The 20,637-nt window shown below is 45.0% G+C and overlaps 1 protein-coding gene across 1 annotated transcript in view; it reads left to right on the top strand.

The window, feature by feature from the left end:
- Positions 1-2,109: 2,109 nt before the first annotated feature.
- GPRIN3 (GPRIN family member 3) overlaps positions 2,110-20,637 on the top strand; it is a 35,780-nt gene continuing 17,252 nt past the window's right edge. The window contains exon 1 of the mRNA XM_076336755.1: positions 2,110-2,215. The gene's annotated coding sequence lies outside the window, so the exon portion shown is untranslated. The remainder of the gene's footprint in view (positions 2,216-20,637) is intronic.

Below are 20,637 nucleotides of genomic sequence, written 5' to 3'. Positions count from 1 at the left end.
TTGAGTGCTTACGGCTACCTCTTCATAAAAGTACAATTGCTGACAAAAGGAAACTGCATCATCCAGCCTTTCTTCTTCTTTAACAAAAAAGGGGAAGTTTCACTGTAGTAATGTGAATGGCAGCAGGATTAATTCTAGGAAGTTTGGCAATGTTTCTTTAAAAATAGGTCATTTAGCAGAATAATGAAGAGGAGTTGAACACTGACTCTGTTTGCCAACCTGATCCTTGTGTTCCTGACTCAGACATGACCAGGGTGGGGACCGGGCTCTACACAGCCCTCCAGAGCACCAAAAAAAAGAGCAAGATTGTAAAGAGAATGAAGTAAAGAAGAGCTACCGGCAACCCCTGGCTGCGCTAGTACTGTAAATCTTTTCCTTTTCCTGATAAAATTCGATGCTCTCTCCACTCTCCCACCCCTCCAATGAGGTTCCCCCGTGTTTGGGAGTACTTAAGAGTACTGCCGATTTGATTTTGGTACACGTGAAAAAGTGGTTGTTGGTGGTGAATATTGAAGATATCTCTCAAATTTTTCATGGTTAAGTAACTGTCAGAAAGCCACATTCAGGAATGGCTATTACCTAAATATGTGCTGAACTTAGTGGCCACTGTTGGGGAAGAAATTACATATGCCACAGTAGGAAATTTAAGACGTTTTTCATGATCACTTAACCCATGAGTCAAAGAGATTTAGGATCAATAACTGAGCCTGAGGGTGTTTTGCAGAGCAGTGAGTAAAATATGGGTCCATTCATATGGATCAAGAGAATATGATTCATTGATATTTATGACAAATAGAGATAAAAATTATTTTCTTAGGTCCTCTAGTCAACTGTTCTTTTTTCCCCCAATCTTTTCCATATCACAACAGAGTTCCCCTCACAGCTTGTCCTATAGTTTTGTAAATCCTGCTCCTATATCCATAAAGGAAGGTAGAAGAGTTAACATCTTCCCAGTTCAAAACCTGTACTTGACTTGAATCTCTGGGCACTGCAGAACCATTTCCTGGGATTGCAGCAGAGAGAGAAAATTCCACACTGGTGGGAATAACTGAAATTAGATCAAAGATTTCCAGACAATTGTAAGTCCTAACCCAAAATGCCTTTTGCTGGTAATATTTTTGCTTGGATCTATTTTTTTTTTTTTTTGCAGGCAAGCAGGCAGTGCTTCACAGAGGAAGCCAAATTCACCTATCAGAAACAACAATCCAGATTGAAAGCGTGACAAGAGCTGATCCACATTTCCATACACTGCAATTCCGCATGCAAATTTGCACAGCTCCGCAAGCAAACGGCTCATTAGGTGCCTAAATAGCTATCTGTAGGCACACTTCCTCAGCTGACACATGCAGGACTAGCAAAGGTGGACGGAATTAGGGGGTTTGGGATGTGCAGTTCTAGCTCTTCTGCCGTGAAGCAGCCTAGCGTGTAGTTTTGTTTTAGGAGCTGGAAAGAACCGGTTGGTAGAGGAAGCAATGCAGAGCAAGCCCCGGCGCACCGTCGGGGCTCGGGCACGGCTGCCGAGCTCCCCCGGGGGTCTGCGGAGGGGCCCGAGGGCCCCCTGCTCAGCCCCACGCGCCTGATGGAGGGCAGGAGCCTCCCGCTCCCGGGCTATAAAAGCCAGGAGAGGCCTGGGCTGGGGATGGCGTGAGCTGGAGATGCCTCCCTGGAAGCAGGTACCTGCCCGCGCCCTCCGGATTTGGGAGGGCTCGAGGCGGGGGTGCAGGGGCTAAGCGCCGACAGGCGGACGGCGCGGTGCCCTCCCCGCGGGCCGGAGCCCCCTCGCCGCCCCCCGGGAGCTGCCCCGCTCTCCCTGCGGCCGCGGGGGGGAGCCCGGCCCCGGCCCGGCGCCGCAGCCCGGGCGCTCCCCCCCTCCCCGCGCCGGCCGCCAGCCGCCGCAGCTGCGAGCGGCCGGGAGGCGCCGCCGCCCGCTCGGCACGGCTCCCCGGGCGGCGGCGGAGGCTGGCCGGGGCCGGTCTGCCCGAGCCTCCCGCCGCCGCCGCCTCTTCGTAGTCGGCACGAATCGCCCCCCCCCGCCCCCCGCGGCGGGGAGGGCCACCCCAGCGGAGCCCTCCTCCCTCCTTCCCTCCGCCCTCCTCCCGCCGCTGCACACCCCGAGGAAGGGCTTGTTTTCCTGCCCGGATGATGAATTTCTCCGCAAGGTCATCCCTGCCCGCGGCGGCGGCGTGCCCGCGGCTCCCCGGGCGCCGCCGCGGAGGTAAGGGGCGGAGGGAGGGGGGGATCGTGAGCACCTCCACCCTCCCCACCCTCCCCCCCCAGCAAGTTTTTTTTGGGCGCCGGAGAGGAGCGGGGTCGGTGCCAGGACAGGTGCCCGGGGCACGGCGGGGTGGCGAGGCGGGGGGCTGCCTCGCCCTGCCGGCCTTGCCCGGCGCGGGGCTGCTGGCAGGGCCGAGCCGTGCTCGGGGAGCGCGCCCCGAGGAGCCGTGCCCTCCTCCGCGGGGGTGGGGGGTGCTGCGGCCGCCCGCCGCCATGCCGAGCGGACAGCCGGGCGTGGGGGGCGGCCGGGCCGGCCCCGAGGGAGCCTCTCTAATCCTCTGCTGATTTTTACCGGCGCTTGGAAGCGGGTTTGGCTCCCGCGTGTCCGGGAGCGCGGAAAACTTAAAAGAAAAAATAAAAAGAAAAATAAGGTGCCCCCCGCCCCCCCCCACCGCCGCGCCGGGGGCTGCGGCGGGCCGGGCCGGGCCGGAGGGATGCGCGGCGCGGTCGCCACGGCAACGTGTCGGCGGCCCGCGGCCGCCGTGTCGCAGCGCGGAAGGACCCTCGGAGGCCGCCGCCGCCGCGGGGGGCAGCCCCGGCCCCCCGCCTTCCGCCGCCCCGGCGTGGGGTTCGTGGCGAAGGGGCGTCCCTCAGGCCCGCCCCGCGCCCGCTCCTGCGGCCTCCCCGGGGCGAAGCCGGACTGAAACAGAGGTGCGGGTGTACCGATGTACCCCGGGACGGGTGTCTCCGGAACCCGGGGCTCCCGAAACCGTGCTCTCGGGAGTGCTGGGCTGAGAGCGGGAGGGTGGTCCGCTCGGGTTGCGAGCTGTGATGTTGCGGTCAAATAACAGCACGCCTTGACGGCTCGGCTGGTGATGCTCACCCGTGTTCGAGTCGCACCGCCAGTTCGCTGGAGGCGCGTTGAGCAGCCTGGCTCGGGGCGTTAGGGCTGGTCACGAATCCCTGGCGGGCCTCTTCTTGCTCCTGCTGAAGTCAGTGATGACACTATGGATGATCTTGCCAGCTCCCGCTCTGTGACTTGTGTTGTCTACAGATCAACCTACTTTTTGTGCCCCGTACAGACCTTGGCTTTGTTAATACTTTTTTCCTTCGTCCTTCTCTCTCTCTCAGGAGAAGATGACAATGCTGCTGGTGGATTTATTAGAGTCGTAAGGAATTGTTATGATCCTATAGTCTAACCTCTTCCATAATATAAAGTCTATTCCCCAGTGAGTCCGAGGTCCGGCCCACCAGCCTCTTCAAACAGTCTTGATTTAATGACTTACAATGATGGGGAACTTACTACATTCCTGGATAATTGGCTCCGATTGTTAATCTCATTGTTCAACGTTTGCATCTTTTTTCCACTTTGAACTTTTCTGACTTCATCTTCTAGCTACTGGATCTTGTAATGTCTTTGTCTGTCAGATTAAATAGCTATCTAGTTTCAGATGGTCTCTCTTTGCTGAAGCGTTTAAGGGCAGTAATTAAATAGCCACTTAACGTTGTCTCTGAGGTAAATAAACGGAGCTCCTTTGGTCTCTTCCCTGGAATGCAGATGCTCCCAAGGAGAAATGGCTCGGCTGCTCTTCTCCAAGCCCCCATAGTTGTCGCTCTTCTCCGAGCCCCCACGGTTGTCCTCACTGGCCACCGGCGCTGCACAGTGGATTGCAGGAAGGCTCTCGTTAGTGTCACGTGCGGAGATAATAACCTCGTGCTCAGTATTCCCCTGTCTATTCACCCAATGGCACGATCTTTTCTTTCCCACGACTACACAGTGGGAACTTATGTTCCGTTGTTACGTGCGGTGATCCCTGCGTTTCTTTACGAGTCAGGGTTTTCTCAGAAGCTGGTTGCCTGTCCTGTAAGGGGCATTTAAATTAAATCTTCCTGCATGCATAACTTTGAATCTGCCTATATTAAACAGATTTTTCCCTCCTCCTATCACTTCACTTCCAGGGAGTCTGCAGCTCGGGAATGACGAGAGAGCTCTGGTGTTTCTCCCTCTAGAAGTCAGCTGAGGCTTTTTTTCCTGGGACCTCTGTGCTAAAACCATCTTTCTTCTTCTTGGTAGCATTCGCTCCAGATGACCTTAAAGTTATTTGAAGTTTACTGGGGGAGAAGTTACACTGAGTAGTATACAAACTGAAAGTGCCCATTACAGTGAATTGGTTTCGTAACTGCTTTTGTTCAGCTGTGCCTCCGAGTGTTGGTGAGAGAGAAAGAGATTTGCTTTCCTGTCTTACAGAACTGTAAATCCCACTGCTGGGTATGATGTCTAGGCTGATACATATGTTGTCATTATGTTGCAAATCTTTAACTTGAATTTTGTGAGTTTTACTTACTCTGAAGCGTGCTCAAGCCTGAATTTATAGCTCTCTTTAGAAAGCACAGTATCTGAGAGTATGAGCCAGAGGTGGGTGTTTTTGACAGGATATTGTCAAGTTTTCCAGTAGCATGTAGCAGCTCGAAGGGTGAGAAAGGATGAGATTGAGTAGTCTGAAGGCACCTGCTGTGGGAGATGGTACAAAATAATAAAGTTCTTTGAAGTGGGCTTTTTTGTTGGTTTTTTGGGGGGGGTGTTTTTTTTGTAACCACCTTGACTTACCCTGTCTAAGAGCTTAATGCACACTGAGGGAGGGTGATGTAAGAAAGGTCCAAAAATTAATGACCTTACCTGTACATGCAGACCATCCTATGAAGTAAGTGAGGTGGTGATCCTTGTGAGTAAGGTTTGTTTGCATGAATGAAGATAGCAAGTTTCAGCCTTTAGAATGACCTAACTGTCTTCAAAGTGTTAAAATTGAGAAAAAGTACATTCTGATCATGTAATGACTTAAGCGTCAGGACAACGAGCTTTCTTGAAATTTCACCCAGGATTTTTTATTTTTTCTCTTCAAGTCCCTGAAAATATGTCTATACAAAAGATTGCACTAAGTATAAATAGTGATAGATGAATTATGTACCTTAAAAGCTCTGAAAATCATTGCTGAGCTCAGATATCACATCTGATTGAATAGAGTGACCCTATGTGCTCTAGAATTGTGGTGAATTTTCTACAGGCTGGTATCAGCATCTTAGGAATTGTTTATTACGCATATAATTGTATATCCCCCCAATATGAAACTTTGAAATTTTATTAACTGAGAGGTAGATTCCCCCATCCATTCAAACTTAGCTTCTCTCCCCCCAAGCTGGGCTAACTTCTCTGATTTCTTTTTTTTTTTTTTTTTTTCCCCCAACATACGCTTTCTCTTCTCAAGGTTTCATCTTCTCCTCAACTCCTTTTGCAATCAGAAGAGCATGCATGCATATCTTTCCATAGGGTGACTGGTCCCAAAACTTACCCATTCTTGAGTCATGATGCCCATCCTGGGTCAGCCCAGCATTAAGAACAGTGGCTGTTAATTAATCCTACAAGGCCAGGACAGACAGACAGACAATAGTATTTTTGAGTCTCAAACTTATAGTGTCAGCTGAAGACTGTCCAACAAGTGCTAGGTTAGAGTTAGGTGGATTTCATTGCAAAATATGTTGGCAGTAGTAAAACTTGTCAGATCTGGGTCCTACAACTGTTACTGCCACCTTTATTTTTAACAACATAAACCCCCTCCATCAGATGCAGTTAAAGCTAAGGAGAACCTGGTTATATTAAGAACAACATCCTGCCTCCGATTTGTTTGTGAAATTGTCACTGATGTAGGAGTAAAAGCAAGCTGCTCGTAGCCTTACAGCTACAGACAGAGCAAAATTTTGTAACTTGTATTACTGTGCTTCTAGCAGCGCATCATTTCTTAATTTATAACCCCCACATTAAAGGCGGAGGTGGGATATAAGCTGAATCTGTTGCCTTTGTGGATTTAAAAGCAATCCTGGGTTAAGAGCTGATATTATCTAACGGCATGTAACAACTTCATAGCTGATAAAACTTTCATGCCTGCCCTACGGGGTTACGAACTGGTTCTATTTGTGCAAAATTCTTTAAAATTAGTTGCATTGTTACTGGCAGTACTTCGATATTATTATGGAAGATTAGAAATGTAAGTCACCCAGCATTGTTTCTGTACTAACCTTGGATACAAATTGGGTGCCCTAATTGTAAGCCTCGATACTGTGTGACAAGATGTCTAAACTGATCCCATATTTGGTCTTATACATTGGATCATTTAGGTAACCATCACTTTCTTTAGAGTCAGGTTGATAATATTTACTGGGGAGAACAAGTTCTGGATATGTTCTGAATGAAATTAAATTACCTTCCAGTAGGAAAAGCTTTTGAGAGTGTATCTGAGCACAGTTTACTTTTGCAAATAGCAAAAACAGAAAAGGGCTACATATATCTGTTTTATTATATACATGGACTTTGTTTCTATAGAGCAGTTACTGAGTTCAAAGACTTGTACTGATTAAAAATTTAATCACAGATGATCAGTTACTTATTAAAGTTGAGCGATTCCTTTCTTGGAGTCCATGGCTAAGAGTTCACGTTTGTAGAATGTTTAGCAGATCCGAAAGTGCAGAGGTGTCAGCACACTGCTGAGTAAATAGGGAAAAAACGCAACGCCAACACTTGCAACTCCATGCGGGGTGTGGGGGAGAGAGGCAAAGGGAAAGATGGAGACCAAAGGAGTAACAACTAGGAACCAGTGTAATATCATTTTGCCCCAATTTGTCCTCTGTCAGCAGTGGACACGTGTACTTGGGGAAAATAATTAAGTGGAGGGAAGAAAGCCAACAATCACAAATATTACAATGAATTGCTGTAAAAGCTTCTATCAGGGTGCTACAGGTGTGTTCACAGAGGACAGATTGAATTCTTCTTTTTTCCCCCATCTCTAACTCTATGATACTGTGTTACAAAACTTAGTGGCAGGAATGGAAGCTGTTACCACAGCCGATATCAACCAGACATCCAGGGAGATCCTGTTATTTTTTTGAACGATCCAGGAACAAGAGTTTGCATCTATTATATCTGTGGTTGTAATTGTTAGCAACACCCATTACTTTTACTGTTTGTTTTACTATATTTATTATACATTAGTAAAATGTGGTAGTAACAGTTGAGTTTGCTCGCTTCCTTGCCTGCTTTACTCCCTCTGAAAGTAGTTCTCTTAGAAGGACAAGAAGGGGTTAATTGAGGGGGACACAAACAGACACCCCAGTGCTTTGTTAAACTACTAGCATCTCTTCATACTATTGTATCTGTATCTAACATAGTGGAGACCAGCTCTGAGCTGAGACTCAAAGCTTGTATCACTTGGCAAATGATAACAATTCATTTTCCAAGCTAAGTTATACCACTGTCATCTAGCTCTGGAGATGAAAATATTCTGCTGAGGGAGCAGAGAAAAAGGGTTTTAGAATAGGATCATAAGAAGAATGTATTCTGAGCTGGGATATTTCTCGTCTCCCTCTCAGGCAACCCTCACAGTCACTACTAAGAAAACAAACTCAACTATGATAAAATAGATATGAAGCACATCGCTAGACAGGAATCTTCACTGCGGTCTGGTGAACTTCTGATCCAGGAAGCAGCAGCATTACTAAGTTTAAAATAATTCATATTGTCCATGGATTGATCGTAGTTACATAGTAATAACGTACACGCTCTCATTTGTGTGCCTGTACATTAATGCACACACACAACTAGGGGGAAGAGCAGTGTTTCCTGAAGGGTTGGTAGTCTAGCAAAGTCTGACGAGCTAACAAAGCTACCTCAGTAGTTGCTAGCTACAACTATGTATTTGTTCAACTGAAGCATAGATTAGGACTGAAATAACTGTGTAGGAAAGGTTGCTTGAAAAGAGCCTGCAATCAGAAGTAATGTATTCTTACTGTCTGAAAAAACAATATACCAAACGTAGGCAGAAAGTAGTGACCAAACATTTCAGCTTTGGAAAGGCAGATCTTATTATTTGCCCTTTTTTCTGACCTTTTTTTTTCTGCTAAATGGACCAGGTGTTTCTAAAAATCTTGAAAAGTAATCAGTGTTTGCTTGAATTCTCTCTGTGACACCTGTATCTTGAGATACTGCTGTAGCTCAGTGATGGTAATTAACATTGTCAGCTCTTCACAATCATCATGCAATTATCACCAGTTGGTGTTTTGTCCTGAAGAACAGGATGGCTTTCTATATGCATATGTGGTTTTCTTTTTCTTTTGGAGAAAGTTGAACAAATATTGGTTACTGTGATTGGGATCCCAGATTGCATTCCAGTGGTGAAAATCTCTTTCCCAGTGATGCTAATATGCAAACAAAAAGCTCAGTTTTTAAAAGGGAAGTAAAAAAAAAAGGGGCAAAATGAAACAAGGTGCTGTGCAACTATTTTTACTGCTCTTCATGCCAAAAGACAACAAATTCAAACAGAGGACATGAATACTATGCTATGTTATGCCTAATCTTAAAAGGATACTATAAAAAGCAATGGCTTCTCTCAAATGATGACAGTGAAGTCAGTGAAGATTTAATTCAGAAATTTTCCAGTGGCTCCAGGCCGCCTTTTTACACACAAGACTAGACCCACTGCTTCACGGAAAAGTCACTAGAAATCTGAGAAAATCAGTCAAGGTGTTATCATGGTAACAGCGGGAATTTCCAACACAGGATAATGAAGGATCTGATGTTACCTTAGATTTGCATAAACAGGAGTCAATTCATTACCATTTGTGTGCAAAACAAATAAAAATAGTTATGTGGTTGGGCGTAAGTTTCAGATGGATGGATTTTTCCTTCCCTGGGTGGAATAGAAAAGAAAAAGAACAGTAGACTGGTTACTAATCTGATTTTACATGGTTTGGGGAAGAGATGAGTGTTCCTGTTGGTAGAGGGTAGAGCTGGAGTGTGTTTCTCTGGTACCAGGGAAATGTGGTGTCTGTCAGTTCATGGGTGAGCAGAGTCCCTTAACCTAAAGCCAGGCTGACTGAAAGTGATTTCCTACTCTTGAGCAGTCATTTTGCCTTAGTAAAGAAACTGTAAAACATGTTGAAGTCCAAGGACTGGTGCTTTACCTCTGGTGTGTTGCCAGTGGGATCTTAGTCCAAAAAGCAGCGTGGCTGCTGAGTGCTCAGGGGAAGGTCCCTCCCCTTCCATAGGGCCCCAGGACTCTGACTGCGGAGTATTTCCAAAAGCAGCGTCAAACAGCAGAGTAAATCTGCAAAGTCGGTGTAATGGACTAGATAGGAACTATCTTCTAGCAAAGAAGGTGATGTGGACAGGGCACTGTTGCGTTTTAGCGAGTCCCCATTTTCTTAGACTACTGGAGCTACAATTCAGAGCAGCTTTTAGGATGTCCTTTGGGCACTGAGGAATGAACTAGATATCACCAGGTCCTGACTTCAGAAAGCGGAGAGGTGTAAAAGTCCTATAAATCTTCCCAGCTCAGCTCTCCTAGAAGCAGTCTCGCTGTTGGGGACTTAGCTAGCCCTTAGGCTAGAAAATGCTGAAGGATAATCAGCCCTTAGTATTTAACAAACTAAAGGGTCACTATCATTAATGTCACTCTTTCCTCTGAAGCATCGGCTTCACGAAAAACTTCACACAGTTGAAAGACTTAGCTTTAGAGATGAGTCATTAGGAAAATGATAAAATATAATAAGCATGCTGGGGGGTGTAGGGAGGAGTAGAAGTAATGTGGTAAAATATTTGTCAGAAAGATGATACTCTGAGAAGAGCTGTATGGAAACAAGATGACAGAATTATTCCACCCTGAAAGGCTGGTATTTCACAAGTGCTGAAAGTTTCATAACACTTCAGCACGCCACGGCATCTCCATATTTATTAAAAGAAAATGTTAATCCTCCCCTTGAGGTTAATAATTAGGGAATATCTGTTAAAAGCCAGTAAACAGGCTATGAAGGTCTACGTAAGTTTATCAGAACCCAGATTTCTGCTCAAGCCTTACAGGATCTCCTGTTTCAGCACTCTGAAAAATAATGTACCGGTTTCCGTCCAGTCTGTAGGGACAGGTATCCCAATTACAAATGCAGCTGTGATAACATTTGACAATTTTTAGTTGCAGCACCAAAGGCATTTTCACAGAAAGGGTAAGTGATATTTCTAAGGGTCACCCCAGTCTGTGGTATGGCAGAATGAAGTGACCAGGCTTTTGGGGCCCTGCCTGCTGCCCGGTCCTTCAAATAAACCTGTTCATGCCATAAGCATGAGCGCTGCTAATTGCAAATGTGCTTTCACCTACCTCAGCTGAATAGACTTGGAGGACCCATACCTGCACGTGGTGACTTCAGGTCAGGACTGTGCAGAATTTGTGCTGTTTATCTCATGCTTGAGAACATAGGGTGCATGGGGCTAAATTCAGCTTGTAGTTTTGGCCATGTGCAAATGATGCTAGAAATGCATGAGGATGCACTGCAAACAATGACTGAGGAATAAGAGCTGTTCATTCATTTCCTGAGAAGTCAAGCAAGCTCCATCAGGAGATGCAGAGGACGGCTTTAACAAATGGGTATTACAGAAGGATTAACTTCACTAATTTAGCTGCCTGTGCTTTTGGCACTTAGGAATTAATCCAGCCTTTATGGATTGCTTAAGTCTCGATTAGCTTGATGCCTAGGAAATAGAAGGGACAAGCAGTTTCCTCCTGCATATAGCAGGCATAGGAACTAACAGAGATGGTCTTCCCTTTGGTGAGGAGAGGGTCTTTACCTCGTGGCTGGGTTCAGCGTACACCTCAACTTAAAGGGAACAATTCAAACCTCAAGTCATGGGTCCACTTCACACCATCCACAGTGCAATAAAAGCAGATAATATCCTATCATAAGGCCTGGGAGCCTTCCCTCAGAAATACTTTTGTATTAAATGGTCCACTCAGAGTTGCTTCCAGCTGGACCATGCTTGGCCATTATCATAGAAACATGTGCAGCTGATATTGGGAAATAGCAGAACAGTATTTATCCAGTTCAAAAGATGCTCTTAATATGAAAGGCCTCAGGGGAATATCGCTTGGAAAATGTATTTTCATAATAAAGTGACCTATTTTAGCATTACAGTTTTCCATGCTGGAGGAGGCTTGAAGGTGGCAGGAAGCTTGCCAAAGAGATGGACAATAAGCATACTCACACTTGCTCCCTAACAAGATGATGAGTGGACTGAATGTATTAATAAGATAGCATGCAGGGTTTTTTTCACCTAGGTTCCTGCATGCAGTCTATTTGTATGTGTCTGTTATATCTAAATGAACGTGCCTGCAGGAATGTGAGCAGACGTGCCTATCAGCAGCCAAGCCAAACACGCAGATGACAGGGAGAGAACCCACACAATGTCTGTTTGAGCTGCTCCTCAAAAAGCCTTAGGAGAAGAAAATAAAGTAAAAGGAGGGCAAAGCTAATAATAGTTTTGTTAAGTGTCTACCAAGAAAGCAGGCTTCAATTACATTATACTCCTAATACTATGATCCCAAATAGTGAGCTGTGTAACAGGTGTATTTGCTGTTACTCATCAGTTCCATCTGCACAGATGCTCCAAGACAACCCATGTGTTGTTGCTTCTCCAGTAGCAGAGCCTGCCTTCTAGTGACTAATGAATCCCACCTACTCAGCCTCAGTTTGTCTCATCTTTTGCCTGTTGAAACCTTTCTTTTTCAATGTGACTTATAATCTAACTTCAGCAATCAAATTAGTCTTTAACCACCACATGAGTTCAACTAGTTGGCAATCAAAGCCACACTTGTTATTGTAAAATCACATCAGTCAGTAGCTAACATGCTGCTCAGAAAAAAACCCTTAATTAGATGGGTGAAATTTGACCCTGCAGTTAAAGGCTGTAATTCCTTTGATGCAAACCCCATCAAATGGAGCTGCCAGAGGTATCCAACCAGAGATATTAAATTGATATGAAATTACTCCAAACACCACAGTTGCCATTCTAACATGAAGCCGAAAAACATCATTCTTTCAGTCATCCAGTCTTAGGCAGCTGATTCAGAATGAATTTAGGGCAGATGAGGTGGAGATGAATGGACAGAATATTTAGCTGTAGTACTTCAGCCAGCCAGTAGCATGCCCTTTGAAATCCTTGTCCTCTACAGTCTTTAGTGATGGTCCTGAAGTACTCCTGGCTTGTACAGAACAATGTTGCCACTCTAAACAGCAGATAATGATAATAATGAACTCCCAAGAGTTAAAAGTTTGATTGTGCCAGTGGCTTCTGCAAATCCGGAATGTGTCTCCAATGTAGTTTGCATGAATGCAGTGCGCTGTGCAGGTTTCAAGCCCAAAGTTTTCTATGCAATAGTTTGTTCTATTATAGCTTCCTGTCACTGAATTTAGGAAAGACCGGAGTGGCAGAAAATTTGCAGAAAAAAAGTCACTGAATAGGTCTTGTCATGACCCTCTCAGTTCTGTGTCTGGTTGCAGAAAGGAGTTTTCTGATCACTTTTTTGCAGTCTTCCTGATGCTTTGATCCTTTTTCTGAGTGGCTAATGATTCAACTTCTCCTCATATCTTGAATGGAAACAAGAGTGTAAAAGTACCTGTTTTCTAGCAGACCATATGTTGGATCTCACTAAGATTTTGCACAGTGGAGTTCAAGAAACATTTAAATGTTTTGGGGTGGACCTGTTAGCTGAGTTTTGGAGAGCATTTTGAAGAAGAAATATACACGAAAATATATATTACCCCTTGAATTAATGCAGTATTCTTCCATCTTTCCTTCCCCCTCCTGAAGGCTGACTTAGTGTGTTGCATGTGGAATTTCATCCATGGGCTCCTGAGCCCAACTCCGTGACCAGGATTTAACTGGGATAAATCTCCTGTAGTCACCTAGTCATGATTTGAAATTCTTCCCTAATGACGGTTGAAATAATTAGTCATATACACTTAATGACTAATTCTGCCTTTCTTGAGAGAGGATTTCCTGTTTGTGACTGAAAAGAGGGCAGTCTTTGGGAAAATGGGCTTTCCCCTTCTGCAGGTATGCATTTTTTAGTTAAGTCTATTTGCGTTCCTTTTTTTGCTTCTTATGTCCCTATACACAGAAAAATACTTTCTGTATAGTCAGAGAGCAGCTTTTTGAATAGTGCTTGCTGTTAGTCACCTATTGAAAGAAAGAGACCTAACAGATTACCAAAAAAAATCAGGAAATGGAAAAAATATCCATCAGAGGCTTAGAAAGACAGAGCAATACTTACGACATTCAAGTTGAGCGTGCAATGTGAGGTAGCAAGAGGTATGAACGTGGTCACCGTCACAAATATTTAAGCAGTGGTAAAACTGTCTTTCAAAAGGATGCTATACCATGGTGCAAAACATGATTTAAAAACGTCCATTTCTTGTGAACAGTTTCCTGGCCTTGAGCTATATGAAGCTGTGAAGTGGTCTGGCAAGGAGCATGGAGTAAGAGACAGATGGGGAATCAGTGCTGGAAGAGCATTCAAGCCTGGGTCCAGGAGGCAGAGGGCCAACAAATTGCTGTATCACATGGACCAACCAACTTACTTGCTCCTGCACGTCCTCTTCATTCTGACAGAGCAGCTCTCCCCTTTACCTCTTCCCTCCTCCTGCCTTCTTACCCGGACAGAATTCACTCAGCAGGTGTAGAGATAGGTCAGCCTCATAAATGGAATAAAGTCATTGAGTCCACGTGGGAGAAGGCCGGTGTTCGCAGGATCAGCATTTAGCCTCATTCTCCAGTTTTGTGGGAGAAACTTGGGACTGAGGCACACTGACCTTGAAATTCAACAGCTGAGCAACTTGATCTAGTTGCTGCCCAGAGAGAAGACCAGGGGGCTAATGAATTTCCAGGGGTTGCGGCTTTTCCCTTAAAATAAAGGGCAAAGCCCACACACACTAGGGGAAAAGAACACATTTTCTGTCTTCCTGGGAAAGAGTGAGTTTTGAACTGGTGATGGGGGATTTTCCAGCCCATCTGCAGTGCTAACCAAATATCTCTCTCTCTCAAACCACCTCCCATGGCAGTCTGCATTTGCAAAAATGTTTTTCTCCTGTTGACTTGGAGTAGAACAAACCCAACGGTTTTCCTGTGGCTGCCCACGCCTGCGGTTTAGAGTTGTTAATAAACAGATTACGGAGCAGAGTGAACAGAGCTGAGGTAGTGAGGATCAAGCTATAGTAGTTAGCTGGACTGTGCTGACCAGCAGCTGAGCAGGGATGGAGGGGAAGGTGAGGTGCAGGCTCCTCACCTTAGCGACAGCCAAGTTTCTTGGGGTGGGGCCTGAGTTTTTGACAATATGGTTATACAAGGAATACCTGATAAATTGCTTAGTTTCCTAGCTCTGTAGCCTGGAATTGCTTGATCTTCTGACCCAATCTGCCTCTCTGTCCACATACTTCTTCCATTTGTTCTTGGTCTGCTCTGCCCCATCTTGCTCAAGCACACAGGCTACAGGTTTACAGAAAGGGTCACTCAGAACAAATTGCCAGCCTTGCTCTGTGCAAAAGCAGCAGCTCACCTGTAAGAAGTAAAAAAGGTAATAGCGTGGAGTTGCTTGCTCAGTATCTCATTGCCTGCTGCCCTGTTCACGCTGAATGTCCTCCTCTCTGTTGTCAAACATTCATACCCCGTCCGATCCCATGCCCTGCCCAAGCTCTCTGAAGAGCAAGAGCATTAACAGAGCCTTTTCCAAAAGTGCCTACCTCCTTGTATGAACACATACAGATCTGCAGTGGTGGCAACTACTTTTCTTGGGTGGATGACCTTCCTAGGTCAGTAACATCATTTGTTTGTTTAGCTTTAAGGTGACACTTTTTGGGTTTTGTGGGGTTTGGGTTTTTTTCTTCACAAACACTGGCAGCAGCGTATTTTGTACACTTGTTTGGTTTTCTAGGTTGTGCTTTAACAGAGGTACCAGTCTGCTTCGCCTCTTTATAGATTCAGGACTTGCTGTATGGCAGTAATCCAGTGAGGGGACACCCCTTTTAATATTTTTTGGTAGTGTGTCAAAGGTGGATCTCTAAAGCCAGATTCCTACGCTCATGATTGCAAAGAGTTTTTGGTAGTAGATGATGAGATGTAGGAGAAAGGTGTTCTGTAGTTAAATCACTGGTGTTAGACACTGACTTGCATAGTTTTCTCTGTGATCTTCAGCTGTGTTAGCTTCTAAAGAAGAGGCAGAAAAAGTACCGGTTCCTACCTCTGCTCTGTATCTTGCCTGCTTAAGCTATGAATGTTTAGTACCTCTATGCTCACATGTAGCAGCCAGTGAAATGGCAGAATATGTTAGGGCCTTCTGGCATTTCTTGGATAAGAACAGGAACAAAAGGAATTGTATTTTCAAAAATATTGAACAACTTTTGGCTCCCACTGGCTTTACTGGTTTTTCAGATTATTCAGCGTTTTTGAGAATCAGACTTCTTGGATTCCAGCACCTAGCTTTAATCACCCAGATTAGGCTGGATGACTATCTTTATGTTAGCATATATCAAATTTTATGTGTATATGTATGTCTGCAATCAGGTATGTATGCATAGTTTGTGGTAATAAAAATTGTATCCATAAATAGGATGTCAGTAAAAATAAATTGTGGTAGGAAGCCTACCGTGCATCCACAGCTGTCAGATGACTGATTGACATATCTAGTGCTTATCTTCAAGAAGGTCCTGTGTGGAAATAAACCATCTTGTCTGGATTTTCATACTGGTTCTAAGGTTGCCATGTGTTTTCTCAGTCCTTCAAGTATGCCTCTGTGCATGAGACATCTACGTTCAGTGCGAGTCCAGTAATTAAGTCCTAAACTGTGAATGAATGATCCTTTTTCATGCCCTGCCAGCTTCTACTCCAGCTGACTTAGATACAAGGACAAAGCTATCACGCAGCCCCGCTCGCTCACAGCTGTGCTCTAGCAAGGTACAGCCTGACCTCAGCTCACTTCTAAGATTTGCAGGTTAAATATTCTGGCAGCTTGAGCAAGGGCAGCTAAAACTGCTCGGAAGAGGAGTAAAAAGGAACGGAGCCTAATGTGAGGAGCTGGGCATTAGGTGATAAACTCCGTAATTGCTTGGGACTGCCACATCTTTTTTTTTTTTTTCTTTTTTTTTTGAATGCTTGGGGGCATGGTTTGCTTTTGTACTGTGAAGCAGCTGCATGTAGCTTGAGAAGCTTGTAGCTTCACCATATGTGGAGGTGAGCTGGAGAGAGAGCCGCCACGGTGAGTGCCGGTCACGCTGCCCATGGGGCTGTCTGGTTTGGACTTGGCCAGGTGGTCGAGGCAGCCAGCTTCAGTAAACCTGAGACTTTGTTAAACCCAGATGTGATATATCTTGTTTGAACCGTCATTTTAATTAATGCTAATTATACTCATTAACCAATTTGGCAATCATCCTGAGGGACAGTAATTCAAGTCAAAGTTAATGTCTTTTACCAGTGCCTCCCCCACGGTGTGTGTTGCTTCAGTCACCTGACAAATGGAAATGTAAATATGCCTGGGTTAAATGCAGAAGAAATTAGGAGAAGAGGTATGCCCAGCGTTAGGCTCAGTGTAAACCTTGAACTCTAGCTTTGGAAGATTCCAGCCCTCAACAGGATTGGGGATGTCTCTTTAGCTGGTATAAGCCGTCACGGCCTTGCAGAGGTCCAGGGTATGGATACGGCTGTGCCATATCGCAACAGACAAAGCTTTGGCTTATGACAACTCCGGTAGTTGACTCCCAATATTATTATTAGCTTTGGAAGAGTTTACAAAATAAGACATGCTGGGTCTCTGTTTCCAGCATGTTTTATTGAACTAGTTTCCAGATTTTGCATTACTATCTCTTTAATATTTGCTGCCTTGAGGAAGTATTTCTGGGTTTAGTTTGGTTCTGACACAGATGGGGCTTCCCAAGTCTCAGACACTAAATAAGGATTTGTCTTATGAGCACTGTGATTTTTAAGAATTCAGAAGCAGAGAATGTAATTATTCTTAAGCCTGTGAAAATCCATATTTAAGACAGTATAAAAAGCTGCAGGCAGTTGGGTACCTTAGTTCCCCTTGTTGGGGCGGGAAGGATAGAAGCACATTGAATCTAAGGAAAAAAATACGTGTCTTGAATAAGCTATTATTAGGAGACAATTCTAATGGAAGGGAGGATGGTTCCTGTGATTGTTAGTGTGAGATTTTTACACCCCTGGGCTGCCTGCAAGGGCAATTCTGAAAAGCTATTACCATCATACACCTGTGGGATAGACTGCAAATAATGAGTTGTTCCTAAAATAAGCTGTCGTGCAGCACAGCTGTTGGTGTTTTTCTTTGCTGCGGTGAGGCGGAGGTGTTGAGAGAGTGACAACCCAGTTGGCTTCTTCACCCAGGTAAAGCACTGCAGTCTCTTTGTGCAAGCACATCCACATGGTGGATGGAGAAGACTTAAGAGCCTCTCTTTGTCCTGAAGAGCTCTCTGGCTATATAGTGAATTTCAGGACTCAAAGTTAGTGAGGTAAGGTTTGCGGGTTGATTTTTACCAATACTGAGTTGGTATTGGTGCCAGTACCTCCTTTTTCTCAAGCCAAGATCCAGACAATAAGTTTCTCTCAATTTTACCTGATCAGATCTACCACGGTGGCAGTCGCTGTCATCTGGGAGGTTTCTCAGATGTGTCTTTCAACAACTTCTGTTGTGGAGACTGAAGAAGACATGGTGTGATTTATAGGTGTAATATTTTATCAACATGTTCCTATCTAGCATTTGCCTTCATTATGATCAAGTGGCTGGAAGCCCTCACATGGCTGCAGCGCTATGTATACGGTTAGGCTGTTCCATCATTTCTGGATATCAGGAGCGATGGTGTCACTGATTATCTGCAGTATGTGACAAGTATCATTTTTCCTGGCTTTGCAAGGTGCCATTTTAGGATGTGTCTTGTTCCTACTTAGTTAGCACATCCTGCTTTCCCCACGTCCCACATGCAGTACCTCATCAGTTAAAAAAGTAATAACAAATGAGGCGCTGGTCTCTGGTTCGGTCCAATTCCACCGGGGTCAATGTTCCACAAAATAAAGCGTATAGCCTCAAGTAAAGAAAAAGAAGAGTCTGATACTGAGATGACAGCTTTTCATGTAACGGTCCCACTGAAGTCATATCGTAAGCTCGTGTGACCGAGGTGAACAGGTTAGAGTCCTTAGCTGGATGTACAGGTTTGAGTCATTGCCCTCAAAAGAGCATTTACCGGCGTTGTAAAGATACCAGTGAATTGCTCCAATTTTATCTCTGAACACCGAAGGCATCCAGCCTGCAGCCATTTGGTTTCCTGCAGAGCCTCAATACATCAGGCAAAAAGTGCTCCAGCACACGGCGCTTCCTCTCGTGTTTTTTTGAGAAGGTGTTTAGCAGGAGGCGGTTTACTAAGGAGATTATTTTGTTCTTTTTACTGCTCTTATTGTCAATGACAGACAGCAGCGGAGCAAAGTGTGAACGTGAAGAAACAGGAAGCAACTGCTGAGGTGGCAGCAGGAAGAAGATATTTTTAACTGGTTTTTGTTGGTTTTTTTTTTTTTAAAAAAAGCCACAGTGATAGCTGCTTCAGCTGCCAGCCTCTTTCTTCACATTAGTTGTGTTTCTGATAGCCAGGAGGCAAGAGCTGACATGGTGAGATCATCATTGTGCCTTTCTTAGGTTAATCACACGCTATGGCAAATTTCTGTTACAGTAATGACTGGTTAGGCTCTGCATTCTTCTTCTCTAATTACATGCCATTTGGAGTAGTTCTTTTCCGTTAGGATAACGCCTGTAAACAACAATGGGTATGTCCTTTGCCAGGTGCCTCTTGTGTATAGATCTATTCCCTTCTCTAATACTGAGCCCAGTGCCTTCATTAAAATAATATGATATATGAGGAGAACTTAATTTTTCAGATGGTGCGTGAGAGTTAAACATTATCATTGGGTTTTACCTTATGCAAAAGACATTCCTCCTGCTATCCACTTTTCCAAGGCAAAATTTCCTTACTTGCAAGGTTGGTTAAAAAAAAAAGTGCTGCTACAATACACTTCTCTGGGCACCGATAATATGGTTACTCAGCAGCAAATATCAGGCCTAATTATCTAGGGTGCTACCACCACTACTGGAGCTGCTTCAGCCACGTGATGAGTGTTTGCATTCAGTGCACTGGGGGAATGTTCTTAAGGAGAAGGTCATCATGAAATTCAGGAAATTTGCTTTCGAGGATCTGAAAGCATGTTAGAAGTAGATAACATCCTTTGTCCCATAGAGCCACCCTTTCCAAGACACACCTACTCAGCAGTAGTTATGTTTTCCTGACCACACAAAATGTGATTTTGGTCTTGGTCCAGCTCCCAATAGATGGATGTCCACATAAACCTCACCATCCTGGTTGCTGCTAGTTGACTGGGAGTCTTAGCAGAGAAAGCAAGAATTGCATGGGCACTAAGCCAGCGTTATGCTTTCACCCCTAAGGATGATCATTTTGCTTTATAATGAAGTCACGTTGGCATTGATATGTAGGGGAAAGGTATTTATTGTTGGCTATTGTTAAACTGCGCTCTCAAAAAAACAGGGCTTGCTTTTGTCAGCTGTCAACGTTCAAATGCATTCAGTTGCATGAAATGCATTAATGAGGGGTTAGATTTCACCGTGCTTTCATCAGACAGAAGAAGACAGCAGGATAGATAAGGAATGAAATTCCCACTTGGTTGATGGGCAATTCTGTTGCTTTCAACACGAAAGTGGTGTTTGAAAGGTCCATACGACCCTCCTGCTCACATCCCTCAAATACCACTTCTTGTTTTTACTCAATAATAAGCTGAAGAAAAATAATGCGGCAGTGAGCTATGTGAAATGGAGTTACCTGCCTGATGTGGACAGGAGATTGCCAGTTTCCTCTCACGTGCATGTGTCAGGAGCGTGCGTGCAGATGTTCCTCCTGAAATGTGACTTACGCTTGAAGTCAGGCTGTGTTTCCTTAAAAGTCACTTCCAACGTCAGAAACTGAAATAAAAAAAATGCGCTGATAAATAACGAGGCTAAACATAATAACATGCAAGTAGAAAAAAAAAAAGGCAGTAAAATATGTATCCCTGTGGGTTTTATCCAAATGTCACATCCCCTCTAGGATGGCTAAGGATATGAGGCAGGAATGCCGCTGTAGCTTATGCAACTGTTACAGCTGGCTGCTGGTTGGTGTAGTTGTTGTTTGATTTGGCTGTTTTCATAAAGCCATTTATCCTTCCCTGTCACCTTGGAGGAGGAAGACTGACGGGCTCTTGGCGGTGTTCTGCAGTAAGCCCAGTGTTCAGCAGGGACTTTCGCATACTTACACACCTCGCCAAAGAAAGCCTTTTTACCAGGTGCTGTAACCCTGGGAGAAGGCGTGCAAAGAGCGAGCCTGTCTTTGCAGCCCTGTGCTGCTGCCCAAGACCCCTCTCTGCTGGCAGGGAGGATGCTCGGGAGCACAGCGGAGCATGAGCTGAGTGGGAAAGTAGAGGGGCAGGACGAGGACGCGGGGCAGAGGAGGGGACGG

Source organism: Aptenodytes patagonicus, chromosome 4 (assembly GCF_965638725.1).
Source record: "Aptenodytes patagonicus chromosome 4, bAptPat1.pri.cur, whole genome shotgun sequence".
Lineage (NCBI taxonomy): Eukaryota > Metazoa > Chordata > Aves > Sphenisciformes > Spheniscidae > Aptenodytes > Aptenodytes patagonicus.
Note: the sequence above shows the minus strand (reverse complement) of the source record. Positions and strands in the feature narration are given on the sequence as shown.